This window comes from Cavia porcellus, unplaced genomic scaffold (assembly GCF_034190915.1).
Source record: "Cavia porcellus strain 051 isolate PalLab524CR breed Dunkin Hartley unplaced genomic scaffold, mCavPor4.1 scaffold_23, whole genome shotgun sequence".
NCBI lineage: Eukaryota > Metazoa > Chordata > Mammalia > Rodentia > Caviidae > Cavia > Cavia porcellus.
The window spans coordinates 62238432-62258247 of record NW_026947506.1 but is presented as its reverse complement, the minus strand read 5'-3'; the positions used below and the strand labels follow the sequence as shown (position 1 = coordinate 62258247).

At 35.4% G+C, this 19816-nt stretch overlaps 1 long non-coding RNA gene across 1 annotated transcript in view; it reads right to left on the bottom strand.

The window, feature by feature from the left end:
- Window positions 1–12994: 12994 nt before the first annotated feature.
- LOC134472563 (uncharacterized) overlaps window positions 12995–19816 on the bottom strand; it is a 38841-nt gene continuing 32019 nt past the window's right edge. The window contains exons 3-4 of the long non-coding RNA XR_010042450.1: window positions 16732–16793; window positions 12995–14616 (exon numbers count right to left, since the gene is read on the bottom strand). This is a non-coding gene — a long non-coding RNA (uncharacterized LOC134472563). The remainder of the gene's footprint in view (window positions 14617–16731; window positions 16794–19816) is intronic.

Here is a 19816-nt window from a genome sequence, read left to right as displayed (position 1 = left end):
AAAATTAAAAAAAAAAAAACAGAATACATAATGCAGATGCACAGAGATATACAGGAAATTAAAAAAACTCCACTGAAAGTTGTAAAAACTGCCTTAATGAAAGTGAAGATAGAATTTCAGACCTTGAAGACAGGATTGCAGCTAGTGAACAGGAAAGGAAAGATCTTTCAAAAAGAACAAGGAATCAGGAAACAACAATTCAACAACTGCAAGATGATGCAAAGAAGAATAACATAAGAATGATAGGGATTAATGAAAAAGAAGGAGACAACATAAAGGATGTCAAGAGGATATTTAGAGAAGTAATAGCTGAAAATTTCCCAAGCATGAGATCAGAAACTGACATCAGGATCAGTGAAGCATGTAGAACTCCAAATAGTCATAATCAAAATAAAACTACACCCAGACATATAATAATCACCATCCCAGAAATCCAACACAAGAATAGATTATTAAAAGCTGTCAGAGAGAAAAGACAGATCACATATAAAGGAAAACCTATCAGAATCACAGCAGACTTCTCAGCACAAACAATAAAGTCAAGAAGAGCATGGAGTGAACTATTCCAGATCATAAAGCAAAATGATTTCCAACCTAGACTGATGTATCCTGCAAAACTATCATTCAAAATTGATGGTGAGGCATGTCTGGAGGACTCTGGATATCTGCGCCCAGACTGCTGGAGTTCCCCCAGGCTTCCAGGTGCAGTGAAGGAGAGAGGTGGGTTTGAGGCTTCCACATCAGCCTCCCCATTCCGGCTTCACTTGGAGACCTGCTGAGCTCCCGATAGGTGGGCTGTCCCACACTACCAGCCTAGCCCAGCCTGTTTAGCTGCCGCGCCTGGGCATAGGTCTGCAGAGGAGGAGCTGGGAAGATCTGGGGTGCCCTCACTGGCCTCTCTGCGTGTCTGGAGGACTCTGGATATCTGCACCCAGACTGCTGGAGTTCCCCCAGGCTCCCAGGTGCAGTGAAGGGGAGAGGTGGGTTTGAGGCTTCCACATCAGCCTCCCCATTCTGGTTACACTTGGAGAATTGCTGAGCTACCGACGGGTGGGCGGGCCCACACTATCAGCCTAGCCCAGCCTGTTTAGCTGCCGCGCCTGGCCATTGGACTGCAGAGGAGGAGCTGGGCAGATTTGGGGTGCCTGCATCAGCCTCTCCATGTGTCTGGAGGACTGTGGATATCTCTGCAACCAGGGAGGGTCCACAGGTTCCTGAAGTGCTGCGGCCTGTGGTGAGTACACTAACCCGGCTGCGATTGAAGAACTGTGGAGCTTCCAAGGGGCAGGTGGGCGCACAGTGTCCCTGAGGCCCAGCTTGTCTGGAACTGCGGAGTTCTGAGCAGGCAGAGGAGGGCCACTGCTTCTGTAGGCCCAATGGCTTGGGGTAGCGCGGCGCCAGAGTCTCAGTAGCTCCAAACATAGAAGGGGATTCTCAACAGATCCTGAGGAAGCTTTCAAATAACACTTGAAACACAGAAATATAGGAAAATGACAAAACGAAAGACCAAATTACAACCTCAAACCTCCAGCCCATCGCAAGAAACCCTAGGAGCGATGTATACAGAAGAAAATATATCCCATCCACCTCATATATCGGACACAATAGCCACTGAAATTGACAAGCAACTCCAGGAAGCTTTAAAGAAATTCAAACTCGAAATAATCTCCCAGGTAAAAGAAGAAATGATAAAAGAAATGAAAGAGATTCTAAATATATCTAAAGAAAACACAGATAAAAAATTGGAGGAACTAAACAAAAAGATAGAATCCCTAGACGAGCAATATAAGAAACAAACAGAATACATAATGCAGATGCACAGAGATATACAGGAAATAAAAAACTCCACTGAAAGTTGTAAAAACCGCCTTAATGAAAGTGAAGATAGAATTTCAGACCTTGAAGACAGGATTGCAGCTAGTGAACAGGAAAGGAAAGATCTTTCGAAAATAACAAGGAATCAGGAAACAACAATTCAACAACTGCAAGACGATGCAAAGAAGAATAACATAAGAATGATAGGGATTAATGAAAGAGAGGGAGACAACATGAAGGATGTCAGGAGGATATTTAGAGAAGTAATAGCTGAAAATTTCCCAAGCATGAGATCAGAAACTGACATCAGGATCAGTGAAGCATATATAACTCCAAACAGTCATAACCAAAATAAAACTACACCCAGACATATAATAATCACCATCCCAGAAATCCAACACAAGAATAGATTATTAAAAGCTGTCAGAGAGAAAAGACAGATCACTTATAAAGGAAAACCTATCAGAATCACAGCAGACTTCTCAGCACAAACGATAAAGTCAAGAAGAGCATGGAGTGAAGTATTCCAGATCCGAAAGCAAAATGATTTCCAACCGAGACTGATATATCCTGCAAAACTATCATTCAAAATAGATGGTGCAATACGATACTTCCATGACAAAGAACAGCTGAAGAACTTCATGAATACCAAACCAACCCTGCAAAAAATATTGACAGTTTAGATACACAAAGGAAAAAAGCACTAAGCAAACCAAATAATTAAACAGAACAGAAAGATAAAGATGCAACAGCAGAGAGATAACATTCCTACAATTAACCGGCATTTAACAGTAATAACCATTAATGTAAATGGTCTCAATGCACCAATCAAAAGAAACAGACTAGCAGAATGGATCAAGGAACAAAATCCAACCATATGCTGTTTACAGGAAACCCATCTAACCCAGAAGGATACTCACAGACTGAAAGGCAAAGGATGGAAAACAATTCTTCATACAGCAGGAATCCAAAAAAAGGCAGGAGTAGCCATTCTGTTTGCAGACAACGTGAACTTTAAACCAACAATGACCATAAAGGACAAAGAAGGTCACTACATACTCGTAAGAGGAAAACTCCAAGAGGAAGAGATAACTATCTTAAATATATATGCACCAAACTCCAGAGCACCCAGTTATATAAAACAATTATTAACAGAAATGAAAACTCAAATTATCAGTAACACAATTGTAACAGGAGACCTTAATACACCACTGACACCAAGGGACAGATCAACCAGACAGAAAATGAGCAAAGAAATAACAGAACTGAATCACACCTGTGAACGAATGGGTTTGATAGACATACACAGAATGTTCCACCCAACAACATCAGAATACACATTCTTCTCAGCAGTACATGGATCATTTTCTAAAATAGACCATATATTAGCTCACAGAACATATTTAAGCAAATGCAAAAGAGTTGAAATCATCCCTTGCATATTATCGGATCATAGCGCTCTGAAATTAGAAACTAATGACAAACGATACTGCAAAAATTCCGCAAACACATGGAAACTAAATAACACACTCTTGAGTAATCAGTGGGTCACAGAAGAAATTAAAGAAGAAATTAAACAATACCTAAAAGAAAATGAAAATGCAGATACAACTTACCGGAATCTGTGGGATGCAATGAAAGCCGTCCTCAGAGGAAAATTTATTGCACTGAGTTCCCACATCAGGAAAACAGAACAAATACAAATAAATAACTTGATGCTACACCTCAAACAGCTAGAAAAAGAAGAGCAAGTCAAGCCCAAAGCCAAAAGAAGAGAGGAAATTATAAAAATCAGAGCAGAAATCAATGCAATAGAGACTAAGAAAACAATCCAAAGAATCAACGAATCAAAGAGTTGGTTCTTTGAAAGGATAAATAAAATCGATAAGCCCCTAGCCAACCTTATTAAAAAAAGGAAAGAAAAAGCTCAAATTCATGCAATAAGAAATCAAAAAGGTGAAATCACTACAGACCCAATAGAAATACAGAGGATCATCAACACCTATTTCGAAAACCTCTACTCTCAAAAGTTTGATAACATAGAAGAAATAGACAGATTCTTAGAAGCATATGAAGTACCAAAGCTAGATCAAAAGGATATAAAACTGTTGAATAACCCAATCTCTGCTAATGAAATTGAAAAAGTAATTGGGTCCTTGCCCAACAAGAAGAGCCCAGGCCCAGATGGATTCACTGCAGAATTCTACAAGAAATACAAAGAAGACCTAATGCCGACACTCCTCAAACTATTCAATGAAATTGAAAGGGAAGCAATCCTTCCTAAGTTATTTCTGGAAGCAAATATTACTCTAGTACCAAAACCTGAGAAAGACCCAACTAAAAAAGAGAACTATAGACCGATCTCCCTAATGAACACAGATGCAAAAATCCTCAATAAAATATTGGCAAATAGGATCCAGCAAATCATCAAGAAGATTATACACCATGACCAAGTGGGATTCATCCCAGGAATGCAAGGATGGTTCAACATACTCAAATCAATAAATATAATCCACCATATCAATAAAGCCAAAAATAAGAATCACATGATCATTTCTATAGATGCAGAAAAAGCCTTTGATAAGGTCCAACACTTATTCATGATAAGAACTTTACAGAAAATTGGAATAAATGGTTTTTACCTCAATATAATAAAGGCCATTTATGACAAACCAACAGCCAGCATCATACTAAATGGCCAAAAATTGAAAGCCTTTACTTTAAAATCGGGTACAAGACAAGGATGTCCTTTATCGCCACTCCTATTTAATATAGTACTGGAAGTACTAGCCAGAGCAATTAGGCAAGAAAGAGAAATAAAAGGGGTAAAGATAGGAAAAGAAGAAGTTAAATTATCACTGTTTGCAGATGACATGATACTCTACATAGAAGACCCCCTAAACTCCATGGAAAGACTCTTAGATACAATAAATAAATTCAGTAATGTGGCTGGATACAAAATCAATACTCAGAAATCAATAGCATTCCTATACACGAACAACAAAATTACAGAGAGGGAAATAAGAGAAACTGGACTATTCACATTAGCAAGCAAAAAAATGAAATATTTAGGAATTACTCTTACGAAAGAAGTGAAAGACTTATACAGTGAAAATTATAATACACTGAAAAAGGAAATTGAAGATGATCTCAGAAAATGGAAAGACATCCCTTGCTCATGGATAGGAAGAACAAACATTGTGAAAATGGCCATTCTCCCAAAACTGTTATACAGATTCAATGCAATCCCAATAGAAATACCATCAACATACCTTATAGATCTAGAGAATTCACTCCTAAATTTCATCTGGAACCAGAAGAGACCTAGAATCGCAAAGGCAATTCTAAGCAGCAAAGACAAAGCAGGAGGCATCACAATCCCTGACTTGAAGTTATACTACAAAGCAACAGTAGTAAAATCAACATGGTATTGGAATCAAAACAGAGCCGAAGATCAGTGGAATAGATTAGAAGATACGACCACAACTACGAACACACTCAACCACCTTATTTTTGATAAAGGAGCCAAGCAGGTTCACTGGAAGAACGACAGTCTCTTTAATAAATGGTGCTGGAAAAACTGGCTCTCCATTTGCCGAAAACTAAAGCTAGACCCATGTCTATCACCATGTATTAAATTAAAATCTAAATGGGTCAAAGATCTGAATATTAAAACAGAAACACTAAATCTATTGGAAGGCAAATTAGGTAGAAACCTTGGAGACATAGGAGTAGGTAAAGAATTCATGAACAGGACTCAAACCGCACGGGAAATACTTCCCAGAATCAAAAACTGGGACCACTTCTTATTAAAAAGTTTCTGCATGTCAAAAGAAATCTCCAGCATAGTGAAAAGAAAACCCACAAACTGGGAAAAGATTTTAGTGAACTCTCTCTCAGACAAGGGTCTCTTGTCTAAAACATATAAAGAATTAAAGAAACTCAGACCTCCAAAATTCAAAGATCCAATCCAAAAATGAGCATCAGAGATGAATACGCAATTCTCAGATGAAGAAATGCAAATGGAAAATAAATACATGAAAAAATGCTCATCATCATTGGTCATTAGAGAAATGCAAATTAAAACCACACTGAGATACCATCTCACTCCTGAAAGAATGGCCAGGATCAAGAAAACCGACAACAAATGCTGGAGAGGCTGTGGGGAAAAAGGAACTCTCCTGCACTGCTGGTGGGAGTGTCGACTGGTACAGCCTTTGTGGAGATCTGTCTGGAGATTTCTCAAAAAGTTGGGACTGGAAATCCCATTTATTCCAGCTATTCCACTTCTAGGCATATTCCCAGAAGAACTGAAAGCATCATACCACAGTGATATATGTGCAACTATGTTTATAGCAGCACAATTTGTAATCGCCAGATCTTGGAAACAACCCAAGTGTCCATCAACTGAGGAATGGATAAAAAAGTTGTGGTATTTCTATACAATGGAGTATTATTCAGCTATAAAGAAGGATCACATTGAGATATTTATCAATAAATGGGCGCAGCTTGAGACCATACTCATAAGTGAAATAAATCAATCTCGCATGTGTGAATACCGAATAGTTTCCCTAATGTAAATAATGATTCAAATATATAAAAATATGTGGTAATCATGATTCCCCATTAGGTGGCCTTGAAGCCTTATAAAGTTTTCACTCATTAATTAGAAAGGCTTTATTCTGGGCTTCTTGATTTGAAAATATTTGAAGCTAGAGTATATGAAGTTTTATCCAAATATTTCAAGGAAAAAGACACTATGGTAACTACTATTAAGTCAGGTTATAAGGTGGTGAAGTACTAGGTTGTTGAAACAGTCATGCTGTGACCTCTATTGTTATATTGTTATGTCCTGTTTTATCTCAATCTCCCCCTTATTGTTTCAAAAAAAATTATTTAGTCATTTCTTATGTTTGTCTTAATTAAAGAAAAAATTCAAAAAAATTAGGTTATATAAATAGTAACTCTTTTTGATTTCCTATTAACTTGTTTTGAAGTCCTGTAGTACTCCCATGATCTTGTTTTGACTGATTAGACTCTGTTCCATTCTATATGATAGTATCAATTTTGAAGACATAGGCAACTACTTTGAAGACAATAAGATTCACTAAGATACCCATTCTGGTTTGACTATTGTCTTCTTTGGAAGTCCTGTAATGTTTACAATGCCTAAGTTGTATTGGTCTTGTTCTCTACTGTTTTGTCCAACTTTATGATATCTGGTGAGATAGACAATTCTTTTTAAGGAATCAGGGGACAACGTTGATAACCATTGTTGATAAACTTGTACTCTGTTCTACATCATGTGCTATGTCTATCCTTGGTATTGACTGACAGCTTTGTTTTGCCATATTTGACTGTATTCTTCCCCCCCCCCCAAAGAAAGTAATGAGCACTAAGGAGTAGTAAAATCCAGGATGTGTGGGTTTTGTTGTAAAAAAGAGAGGGAAAAAAAAGAAAAAGAGCTCTAACGGATATAAGAGCAAGTGTGTTTGGGGGTGTTAAATAGCTGACTATATCAATGTTTTTGGAACATTGAACACAGCTGTTTGCAGACTCCCTGTTTGAATGTCCACCTTGTGTTCTTTGATACTGTGATTTGAGGAACTATTTTCAAGAAAATAGTGTGTAATGTACTAGCAGGTGATTTCTTACTGTTATGTTTTTTTGTTTTGTTTGTTTTGTTTTGTTTTGTTTTGTTTGTAGTTCTGTATTGCGCGTACCCTTACACCGCTTTGGTTTGTTTTGTGTTTTTCTCTTTTTCCTCTTAAATAAAAAAAAAAACTTGATGGTGAAATATGATTCTTCCATGACAAAGAACAGCTGAAGAACTTCATGAACACCAAACGAACCCTGCAAAAAATATTGAAACACAGTTTAGATACACAAAGGAAAAAAACCACTAAGCAAAGCAGATAATTAAACAGAACAGAAAGATAAGGATGCAACAGCAGAGAGATAACATGTAAACAATAAACCAGCATTTAACAGTAATAACCATTAATGAAAATGGTCTCAATGCACCAATCAAAAGAAACAGACTAGCAGAATGGATCAAGAAACAAAATCCAACCATATGCTGTTTACAGGAAACCCATCTAACCCAGAAGGATACTCACAGACTCAAAGTCAAAGGATGAAAACAATACCTCATGCAGCAGGAATCCAAAAAAAGGCAGGAGTAGCCATTTTGTTTGCAGACAACGTGAACTTTAAACCAACAATGACCATAAAGGACAAAGAAGGTCACTACATACTTGTAAGGGGAAAACTCCAAGAGGAAGAGATAACTATCTTAAATATATATGCACCAAACTCCAGAGCACCCAATTATATAAAACAACTATTAACAGAAATGAAAACTCAAATTATCAGTAACACAATTGTAACAAGAGACCTTAATATGCCATTGACACCAAGGGACAGATCAACCAGACAGAAAATGAGCAAAGAAATAACAGAACTGAATCACACCTGCGAACAAATGGATTTGATAGACATGTACAGAATGTTCCACCCAACAACATCAGAATACACATTCTCATCAGCAGTACATGCATCATTCTCTAAAATAGGCCATATCTTAGCTCACAGAACATATTTAAGCAAATGCAAAAGAGTTGAAATCATCCCTTGCATATTATCAGATTATAGCGCTCTGAAATTAGAAATTAATGATAAAAGATACTGCAAAAATCCCACAAACACATGGAAACTGAATAACACACTCTTGAGTAATCAGTGGGTCACAGAAGAAATTAAACAATACCTAAAAGAAAATGAAAATGCAGATACAGCTTACTGGAATTTGTGGGATGCAATGAAAGCCGTCCTCAGAGGAAAATTTATTGCACTGAGTTCCCACATCAGGAAAACAGAACAAATACAAATAAATAACTTGATGCTACACCTCAAACAGCTAGAAAAAGAAGAGCAAGTCAAGCCCAAAGCCAAAAGAAGAGAGGAAATTATAAAAATCAGAGCAGAAATCAATGCAATAGAGACTAAGAAAACAATCCAAAGAATCAACGAATCAAAGAGTTGGTTCTTTGAAAGAATAAATAAAATCGACAAGCCCTTAGCCAAACTTATTTTAAAAAGGGAAGAAAAAGCTCAAATTCATGCAATAAGAAATCAAAAAGGTGAAATCACTACAGACCCAATAGAAATACAGAAGATCATCAACGCCTATTTCGAAAACCTCTACTCTCAAAAGTTTGATAACACAGAAGAAATAGACAGATTCTTAGAAACATATGAAGTACCAAAGCTAGATCAAGAGGATATAAAACTGTTGAATAACCCAATCTCTGTTAATGAAATTGAAAATGTAATTAAGTCCTTACCCACCAAGAAGAGCCCAGGCCCAGATGGATTCACTGCAGAATTCTACAAGAAATACAAAGAAGACCTAATGCCGACACTCCTCAAACTATTCAATGAAATTGAAAGGGAAGCAATCCTTCCTAAGTCATTCCTGGAAGCAAATATTACTCTAGTACCAAAGCCTGAGAAAGACCCAACTAAAAAAGAGAACTATAGACCGATCTCCCTAATGAACACAGATGCAAAAATCCTCAATAAAATATTGGCAAATAGGATCCAGCAAATCATCAAGAAGATTATACACCATGACCAAGTGGGATTCATCCCAGGAATACAAGGATGGTTCAACATACGTAAATCAATAAATGTAATCCACCATATCAATAAACCCAAAAATAGGAATCACATGATCATTTCTATAGATGCAGAAAAAGCCTTTGATAAGTACAGAAAATTGGAATAGATGGTCTTTACCTCAAAATAATAAAGGCCATTTATGACAAACCAACAGCCAGCATCATACTAAATGACCAAAAATTGAAAGCCTTTTCTTTAAAATCAGGCACAAGACAAGGATGTCCTTTATCACCACTCCTATTTAATATAGTACTGGAAGTACTAGCCAGAGCAATTAGGCAAGAGAGAGAAATAAAAGGGGTAAAGATAGGAAAAGAAGAAGTTAAATTATCATTGTTTGCAGATGACATGATACTCTACATAGAAGACCCCCTAAACTCCATGGAAAGACTCTTAGATACAATAAATAAATTCAGTAATGTGGCTGGATACAAAATCAATACTCAGAAATCAATAGCATTCCTATACACGAACAACAAAATCACAGAGAGGGAAATAAGAGAAACTGCACGTTTCACATTAGCAAGCAAAAAAATGAAATATTTAGGAATTACTCTTATGAAAGAAGTGAAAGACTTATACAGTGAAAATTATAATACACTGAAAAAAGAAATTGAAGATGATCTCAGAAAATGGAAAGACATCCCTTGCTCATGGATAGGAAGAACAAACATTGTGAAAATGGCCATTCTCCCAAAACTGTTATACAGATTCAATGCAATCCCAATAGAAATACCATCAACATACCTTATAGATCTAGAGAATTCACTCCTAAATTTCATCTGGAACCAGAAGAGACCTAGAATCGCAAAGGCAATTCTAAGCAGCAAAGACAAAGCAGGAGGCATCACAATCCCTGACTTGAAGTTATATTACAAAGCAACAGTAGTAAAATCAACATGGTATTGAAATCAAAACAGAGCCGAAGATCAGTGGAATAGATTAGAAGATACAACCACAACTACAAACACACTCAACCACCTTATCTTTGATAAAGAAGCCAAGCAGGTTCACTGGAAGAACGACAGTCTCTTTAATAAATGGTGCTGGAAAAACTGGCTCTCCATTTGCCGAAAACCAAAGCTAGACCCATGTCTATCACCATGTACTGAATTAAAATCTAAATGGGTCAAAGATCTGAATATTAAAACAGAAACACTAAATCTATTGGAAGACAAATTAGGTAGAAACCTTGGAGACATAGGAGTAGGTAAAGAATTCATGAACAGGACTCAAACCGCATGGGAAATTCTTCCCAGAATCAATAACTGGGACCACTTCTTATTAAAAAGTTTCTGCATGTCAAAAGAAATCTCCAGCATAGTGAAAAGAAAACCCACAAACTGGAAAAATATTTTAGTGAACTCTCTCTCAGACAAGGGACTCTTGTCTAAAACATATAAAGAATTAAAAAAAACTCAGACCCCCAAAATTCAAAGATCCAATCCAAAAATGGGCATCTGAGATGAATACACACTTCTCAGATGAAGAAATGCAAATGGCAAATAAATACATGAAAAAATGTTCACCATCATTGGTCATTAGAGAAATGCAAATTAAAACCACACTGAGATACCATCTCACTCCTGAAAGAATGGCCAGGATCAAGAAAACCAACAACAACAAATGCTGGAGAGGCTGTGGGGGAAAAGGAACTCTTCTACACTGTTGGTGGGAATGTAGACTGGTGCAGCCTTTGTGGAGGTCAGTCTGGAGATTTCTCAAAAAGCTGGGATTGGAAGTCCCATTTATTCCAGCTATTCCACTTCTAGGCATATTCCCAGAAGAATTGAAAGCATCATACCACAGTTAATATGTGCACCCATGTTTATAGCAGCACAATTTGTAATCACCAGATCTGGGAAACAACCCAAGTGTCCATCAACTGAGGAATGGATAAAAAAGTTGTGGTATTTCTATACAATGGAGTATTATTCAGCTATAAAGAAGAATCACGTTGAGATATTTATCAATAAATGGGCGCAGCTTGAGACTATACTCATAAGTGAAATAAACCAATCTCGCATGTGTGAATACCGAATAGTTTTCCTAATGTAAGTAATGATTCAAATATATAAAAATATGTGGTAATCATGATTCCCCATTATGTGGCCTTGAAGCCTTATAAAGTTTTCACTTATTAATTGGAAAGGCTTTATTCTGGGTTTCTTGATATGGAAATATTTGAAACTATAGTATGTGAAGTTTTATTCAAATATTTCAAGACACTATGGTAACTACTATTAAGTTGGGTTATTTTGTGGTGAAGCACTAGGTTGCTGAAACAGTCATGCTTTGACCTGTGTATTGTTATATTGTTATGTCCTGTTTTATCTCAATCTCTCCCTTATTTTTAAAAAAATTATTTAGTTATTTCTTATGTTTGTTTTAATTAAGGGGAAAAATTTTAAAAATTAACAGGATATATAATAGTACCTTTTTTTTATTTCCTATTAACTTGTTTTGAAGTCCTGTAATACTCCCACGATCTTGTTTTGACTGATTAGACTCTGTTCCGTTCTGTATGATAGTATCAAGTTTGAGGGTATAGGCAACTACTTTGAAGGCAATAAGACTCACTAAGATGCCCATTCTGGTTTGACTATTGTCTCCTTTGGAAGTCCTGTAATGTTTACAATGCTTAAGTTTTATTGGTCTTGTTCTCTACTGTTTTGTTCAACTTTATAATATATAATGAGATAGATAATTCTTTTTAAGGAAACAAGAGACATCATTGATAACCATTGTTGATAATCTTGTACTCTGTTTTACATCATGTGCTATGTCTATCCTTGGTTTTGACTGACAGCTTTGTTTTGCCATATTTGACTTTATTCTCTCCCCCCCCAAAAAAGTAATAAGAACTAAGGAGTAATAAAACCCAAAATGTGTAAATTTTGTTGTAAAAAAGAGAGGGAAAAAAAACAGCTCTAAAGGATACAACAGCAAGTGTGTTTAGGGGTGTTAAATAGCTGACCATATTAATGTTTTTGGTTGGATCACTGAACACAACTGTTTGCAGTCTCACTGTTTGAATGTCCACTTTGTATGCTTTGATACTGTGATTTGAGCAACTATCTCTAAGATGATAATATGTAATCTATTAACTGGTGATTTCTTACTGTTTTTTTTTTTTTTGTAGTTCTGTATTACTTGTACCCTTACACCGCTTTGTTTTGTTTTGTGTTTTTCTCTTTTTCCTTTTAAATAAAATTTTTTTAAAATAAATAAAATTTTAATAGTCTAAATATTAGATATTAAGCTAAGAGAAATGAGTTTTATGAATATGTATACTAATACTGCATGACCATATTTTAACATGCCATATTATTACAAAATAGAAATGAAAGTCTTATTTTAATTGTTCCATACACCTCTATTATTGCCAGTATAGGAAAGTCCATAACTATAAGTATACTTGATATACTTGATCCACTTTATAAATTTCATATCATAGATTTTTGTACTGCTATAACAAAAAAACCCTGAGACTGAATAACTTGTAAGAACAGAACTTTATTTCTCACAGTCCTGAATATTGAGAAGGCTAGTATCCAAAAGCACACACTGGATGGGTGAGGCCTTCCTTCATGCATCTCACTAAAATCAAGGCAGAAATGTCAAAAGTATTGACAATTCATATTTAGACGAAATATTTATCTCACAAAAAGAAAACAGAAATGCAAGCAAACTAAAAGCTAAAGGAAGCCTCTTTTGTAAGATTGTAAAAACTTCATGAGGTGAAAGCTCTCACTCTCTAAAGGATCTACCTCTTAATACTATCATAATAACAATGCTGGAATTTTAAAGGAGGGACATTCAAACCCATAGCACTTCAGTAGCAATTGATCATTTTATGTATCACTTTTCTGGGTGCAGTAATCATTGTTGACCTATTTATTAGAAATCTCTTAAAGCACATTTGTAGCTTACTTGAAAAAACAAATGTTTTCCTTTAAATGTGTGCACAATCACTAAAATTTTTTTTTTATTTTTATTTAAGGAGAAAAGAAAAGAAAGAAAAAAAAACAGTGAAGGGGTACAAGTTATACAGATTTACAGAAGAAAAAAATGCGCAGTAGGAAATCACTAGTGAATGGATTACATATTGCCATCTTAGACATAATTGTTCAAGTCACAAAATTAAAGCTTGTAGAGTGGACATTCCAACAATGATACTGCAAACAGTTCTGTTCAATGATCCAATAAAACTCTGTGATATCATTTTCTATCTTATACATTTAAATATACATGCAGTTATATAGTTTAGAGCACTTTCTTTTCCTCTCTTTTGTACAGTGACTCTTGCACATTTTGGGTTTCATTGCTCCCACGGTTCTTATTGCTTTTTTGGAAGAGAGTAAAACCAAATGTGACATAACAGAACAGAATCGGTCAAGTCAAAAGGGTGGACATAATAGATAATATTTTTGTAAGCTTGAAATCAAAATTTCAGTCACTAGAGGTACACATGCCTAGCAAAGACAAAGATAATGTTCTACCATCTTTCAAACATTTACACTGTAAACAAGTGCCTTTGTCTTCTCCATCCAGTGGCATGATGTATATAATGGTGCATTTTTTGCTAGTGATTATAATACTAAAAATTACTGAGTTATACTCTTGTCTAGTGTTACTAAAATATGAGAATGTCTTGATATGTTGTATAACAAATTATTTTGTTGAGTTAGGTATATTCAACAATGAATCATAGTGCACTTAGGTATGACATCAGTATTTACACATCAAAGATATACATCAAGTATCTTGAAAAAGTAATATTCATAAAACAAGTTTGTGTGCTAATCAGTTCACAAAAATGTCAAGTATAGGGATTCCTAAAATTTGAATTTTATATTTCTCTTAGAAACACAAGTTCATTATCAACTAATTCAGAATTTGTGGTGACTTTATAAATTTAATCCTTGGTCATAATTTGAATCAACTATATTTTAATATTTACCTGGAAAAAACTAGTTAATACAATTATCTGTGTAATTTTTCTTAAATTAATATATGAAAGTTGCATTACTTGCTGGGTTCTTCCTTTTCTTTTTCATTTCTTTTTGTTATGGGGATGGATTGGCAGTTTCTTCTTCTTTCACTTTTGACATGTCCCTAAGTTAGGATACAAAAAATACATTTAAGCACATTTTATTTTTTAAAGCCTCAAATTTAAGAATTAGAAAATTTATTAGTATTCCTGTATTAGTATTTATTTTTCACTTCTTTAGTCAACTTTTAGCCTAAATTAAGTGTTAGTTTATATCATTTGAATGAAAAATTGATTTTACTTTCATTTATTCATTTATTACATACTACTTTCGACTTGAAGTGGCTATCCAAACTTATGGCACAGTCTTAGGTGGTATGCTTACATTTTATAAATAGAATCCATATAAATTGGATCTTAGTGTTTTATTAGGTATATATTTCTCTAATCTTTTCTCCTATTTTTAGTTTTTGTAAGTGGTTGTATGTGAGAGTGTGTGTGTGTGTGTGTGTGTGTGTGTGTGTGTTGCTAGGGATGGAATCCAGGGCCTTACATGTGCTAGGTATGTGCTCTACATTACACTACATCCTCAATCTTTGAGTGTCTTTTGAATTGTCAGACTTAATTTTGGTGATACCTTACCGAGAATTTTTTTTTAAATTGCATTTACTAACCTAGCTGAAGGCTTCATTGATTTTTCATGTTTTCATCTAAATATGAACCTCTTAGATTTAAATTCATGATGCAGTTGTGTTAATTTTTAGTTTGTTGTGACAAATGGGTAGACAGTTTTTGGTTTACATGTGTAAATATAGTCTTTCAAGCACCATGAATTCAAAAGTCTGTCCTATTTGCACTAAATTACTTTTTCATTTACATCCAAATGGTTTGATTTATGCATTGACTTTTAAAATGTCACTGATTTGTCCTTTTGCCCATATAATATTGTTCAATTAGGTTTAGAAGTGCTATTGTCTTCCAATGTGATCTTAGAATTCTTGCTTTTAATTTTTTTCTTTGGATAGTCTATCTACTTACCAAATAAATGATTTCACTTGAATATGACTTTATTGTTTTACAAATTTAAATATCTCTGCAATTCTTATGTAGGTTTTCTGAAGTTTTCTCACAATGACATAAATCAACTATCTATTGATAATAATAAACATTATGATAGCATTTATAATTAGTTTTAACTTCCAACAAATATAAAATTTCATGTGCCACGATATCATCTGTGATGTATGTATTTACACAGAAGTGATTGCATATGTATACATTATATACATTTTTGATATTTAATCAAGTAGTAATGTTTGCATATAGACATTAGTGAACTATCTATATTTCCTTCAAAGATTCCATCTAATGACTTCTAAAGTATGTTTTCATTTTCCTGAATTTTTATATTTTCTTCACTAAACCGTACAATAAATACTGTAGGGTATGTGGAGAACCATATGAATAGTTTATTGCATATAAACATTTCAATAAATACTCTTTTAAATAATCATGTTTCCAAATCATTACTCTTTTTTTAAGACTAGAAGGAATCCATCAGGAGAAAGATAGCATCTGTCTGAGAGGTACAAGTACCCAAAAATTTGGTTGTCCACCAACCTGTTTTTCAAGGATATTTAATTGAGCAAAGCCTTGAGGTGAGGTGGGCTTAAGTAGGACAGAACTATAATCAATCAATAAGATTACAAACATGGTCTCATACATAATTTTTATCCAATGGCAAGTCATAGGATAGTTGTGAGGTGGGATAAAATTATTTTCAACTAATAAATATACAAGTATAGTTGCTAAGATAATATTGATTAAATAGGGACAAGTGGGGAAACAAGGTAAGTAGCAAGTGCACATAGGCAGACAAGGGCTTTCTTGGAACGGGTAGGTTAAGGTGATTCTGTCTTTCATATGGAGGCGACTGATACCTACTTAGAATAACAGTCACTTTTGATCATCCGTTGGTGAAGTATGTGGGTGAGCAGTTCTTTTTCTTGAAGCCTTATCTTCATTGAATACACCTCCAACCATGGATGTCTACTGCATTGACCTCTCAAAGGCTCAGCCCTGTTTGGCTGCCTACAACATTTCTACCTAACAGCTATCTATAATAATACTCCCTCTAAAGACGTACCCCTCACTTCCATGAGGTTGCAAGGGTCAAACTCTGATTTGGCTACTACTAGCTGAAGAGAGTTGTAGTTGTGATTGGCATCAGAGATACTCACGAGGGTCTATATTAAGGGTCTTCAACAGGCACCACACATTCTTGTCCTGGGTAGATGTACAGCTTTAAGTCAAGAGAAAACAAGGCCACAGAAATAAGTATGCATCGGAAAAATGATAAAATAACAGGTTAATTATTAATATAGCCAACAAAATCTTCCACCAAGAGGAGCCAGTAATAACTTCCCTTAAAAAGAAGAAGGAGAAGATATAGGGAATTTTAGAATCTGACATGTCATTAATCTGTTGCTTAATACCTTGAACTGCAGAAGAATCAGGAATGTACACACAACATTCAGCTTTTATAGTTGCACAAGTGCCCCTTTGTGCTGCTGTTAGAATTTCTAATGCCATCTGATTTTCTAGGATCACTTGCTTCATTAATTTTATTTCTTCATTTAGGAGAGAGGCCAACCACCATGTTGTTTAAGGCCTGCTGAATATAGTTATGACCTCAATGTGTTGCATGACACCCTCTACCTTAGGGAAGGGATAAGGATAGAAGCCAGATGAGTTATAGCACTGAAACACACTTCTAGACCACAGATGATGTAGGCAGGGCAGGTTTGCAGGTTTGTCAATACTTTTGACATTTCTGCCTTGAACCATGAAAATCTCAGCATACATCTTTTATCCATCCAGTGAGTATACAGGGCCACATATTGGGTTCCACAAGAGCAGTGAGTGCTATTAGGGGTTTCCCATCTAATTCTGGGTCAATTAAACAAGTTTATTGCAAAATCACTCTTTAGCCAGTAAAGTTAATGTGTATATACATTGTTCAGGGGTGTTCAGCCTAAGTATTTAGTACAATTAGGCCAATGAGAATAGGAGTGATTTTTATAATCCCAACATAAGGGGTCCTTTCTACTAAGATGCCCTATATTAGTTAGACATCTTAGTAGGAGGGGTTAACCATAGATAATCATCCCCTATCTGTTAATAGCCACCTTGATTTCTACAACTGTTGGTCCTCAGGATAGGACTCTTACTTTTATTTAAGAGAGGTCCTACTAGAATCTTTAAAGAGGTTTCAGCGGTGTTGTTAGAAAAAAATTTATTATGTCCAGAACCATTAAGAGTGTAATTTATAGAACACTCAGCTGCCTTGGAATGGTGGATTAAACAATGAACCATTGAATTCTTTCGTAAATCATCAATATGTTCCTGTGATTTATGCCAATCATCTCCTTAGATTTGGGAAGGAAATCCAGATGTACTGCCAAGGAAATCCAGATGTACTTGACAAGAAAGCAGGTCACATATCCAATCAAGATGTTTGCTGTAAGAACTCTGAATATTCTTGTGGCCACTTTATAAAGGAATTTCATTTTCCTTTAAGTGATTAAGTAATTAGTAAAAGGGCTAAGAATAGCATCTTAGATTCCTTATCTGAAAACACTGATTTTTCTTGAACAAGAATTTTAAGTCTTCTATGGGCTTACTGGAATATGCTGATGATGGTTGCTCACATTCAGTGACAGGCTATGGTTCCCAGGATTTGAGTCAATTATGATATATAGAGGAGCCCAGGCCTGCAACCTTGGCAGCTGATAGAGTTGACAGGATCAACATGTATGGTCCTTCCTGAGTTGGCCCTAGTGAAGCAGAGGGTAAGGAAAGAAAGTGTTAAGGCTCCAGGGTGGAACATGGATTTTCTCTTTTCTTTAGGCTGAACTTCCATTAGGAGTTGAAGAGTCTATTGGAATTTACTCACTGATGTGATATCCTTCAGTATGTTATCTGTTTCTTTCCCTCCAATTATCTCAGTAGAAGACCTCCAAATTGTATAGGGGAATGAAATTCTCAAGCTGCTAAATGTCCAAAACACTGTTTTCCTGTTCTCTAAAATCAAGAAGTGAATTCTAGGAACAACAGAGGTTAAGAATAGAAAGAATTTATTGAGAGAAGGAAAGCTTCTATCAAAGAGGGACAGAAAGAGGACTTTGGAAGTGGGTTGATAACATTATATATTTTTTGTTAACTTGTCAATGTTTTTATTTTATTTTGTTTTGTTCTGTTCTGTTTTCTCAGTTATTGAGAGTGAACCATAGGCTTTGCATGTAGATATATATTGGACCTATCAGTTATACACCTAGGCCTCAGGTTTTAAGAATTCCATTGACTCAAAAAAAAAAAAAGAAAGAATTCCATTGACTCTATTATTCCCCTCTACTTATCTTCCTGAAACAGTTTAGAATACCATATTACAGTGATGCATGTATATGTATGATTATAGAGCATAATTCATAATATTTGCATCTTGCTAGTGACTTATATGTCATCAATAGATGAAAGGATGAATAAAATGTGGAATATACATGCAGTGGAACACTACTCTTCCATAGACAAAAATAAATTCCAGTCACTTGTAAAATAATTGATGAACCTTCATACCATAAAGTTAAGAGAAACAGATCAGACAAAAAGGTTAAATATCACAAGGTTTCTTTTATATGGGACATTGAAATTATCAATGAATTTCAAAATAAAATATAGCTAATAAGAAGTAGGAAGATAGATCTTTTCCAATGGGAAGAGGATGAAGTGATGAGGGAAATAAAAAGAAAGAATTAAAAAAAGAACTAAGATGTGTCTTGTACATGTACCAACTCCTCACACGGAATAAAAATAGTATATACTGCACCTATGTACTGTCATGGTTTATGTTTGTGTCCCCCAGGCCTCATGATTTTGCATTGTTCATTTGTGATGGTTCATTGTATAGTGCTTGGATTGATGGTGTCAGGGCTCCACCCGCTAGGGGTGGAGCCAGGATGTGATGTAATTGCAGGAAGAAGGTGTGTCTCTCTCTTTGCTGGTTCGAGCTTGCTGTCGGTGGCTGCCATGAACTGCGGTCCAGCCATGCCTGCCTGTCTTGGAGCCAACTGAGTGTGGACTGAAACCTCCAAAAACTGTAAGAAATAAACCTTTCCTTTTCCAACTTGGGCTTCAGGTATTTTGTCTCAGCGACGAGTAAAAAGTAACTAAGACATGTACTAACAAAAATACATAAATAAACAGATCACTTTCATTACACAACCTACATAGTCATTCTATATGATATCTCCCTCTCTGTGAAATAAA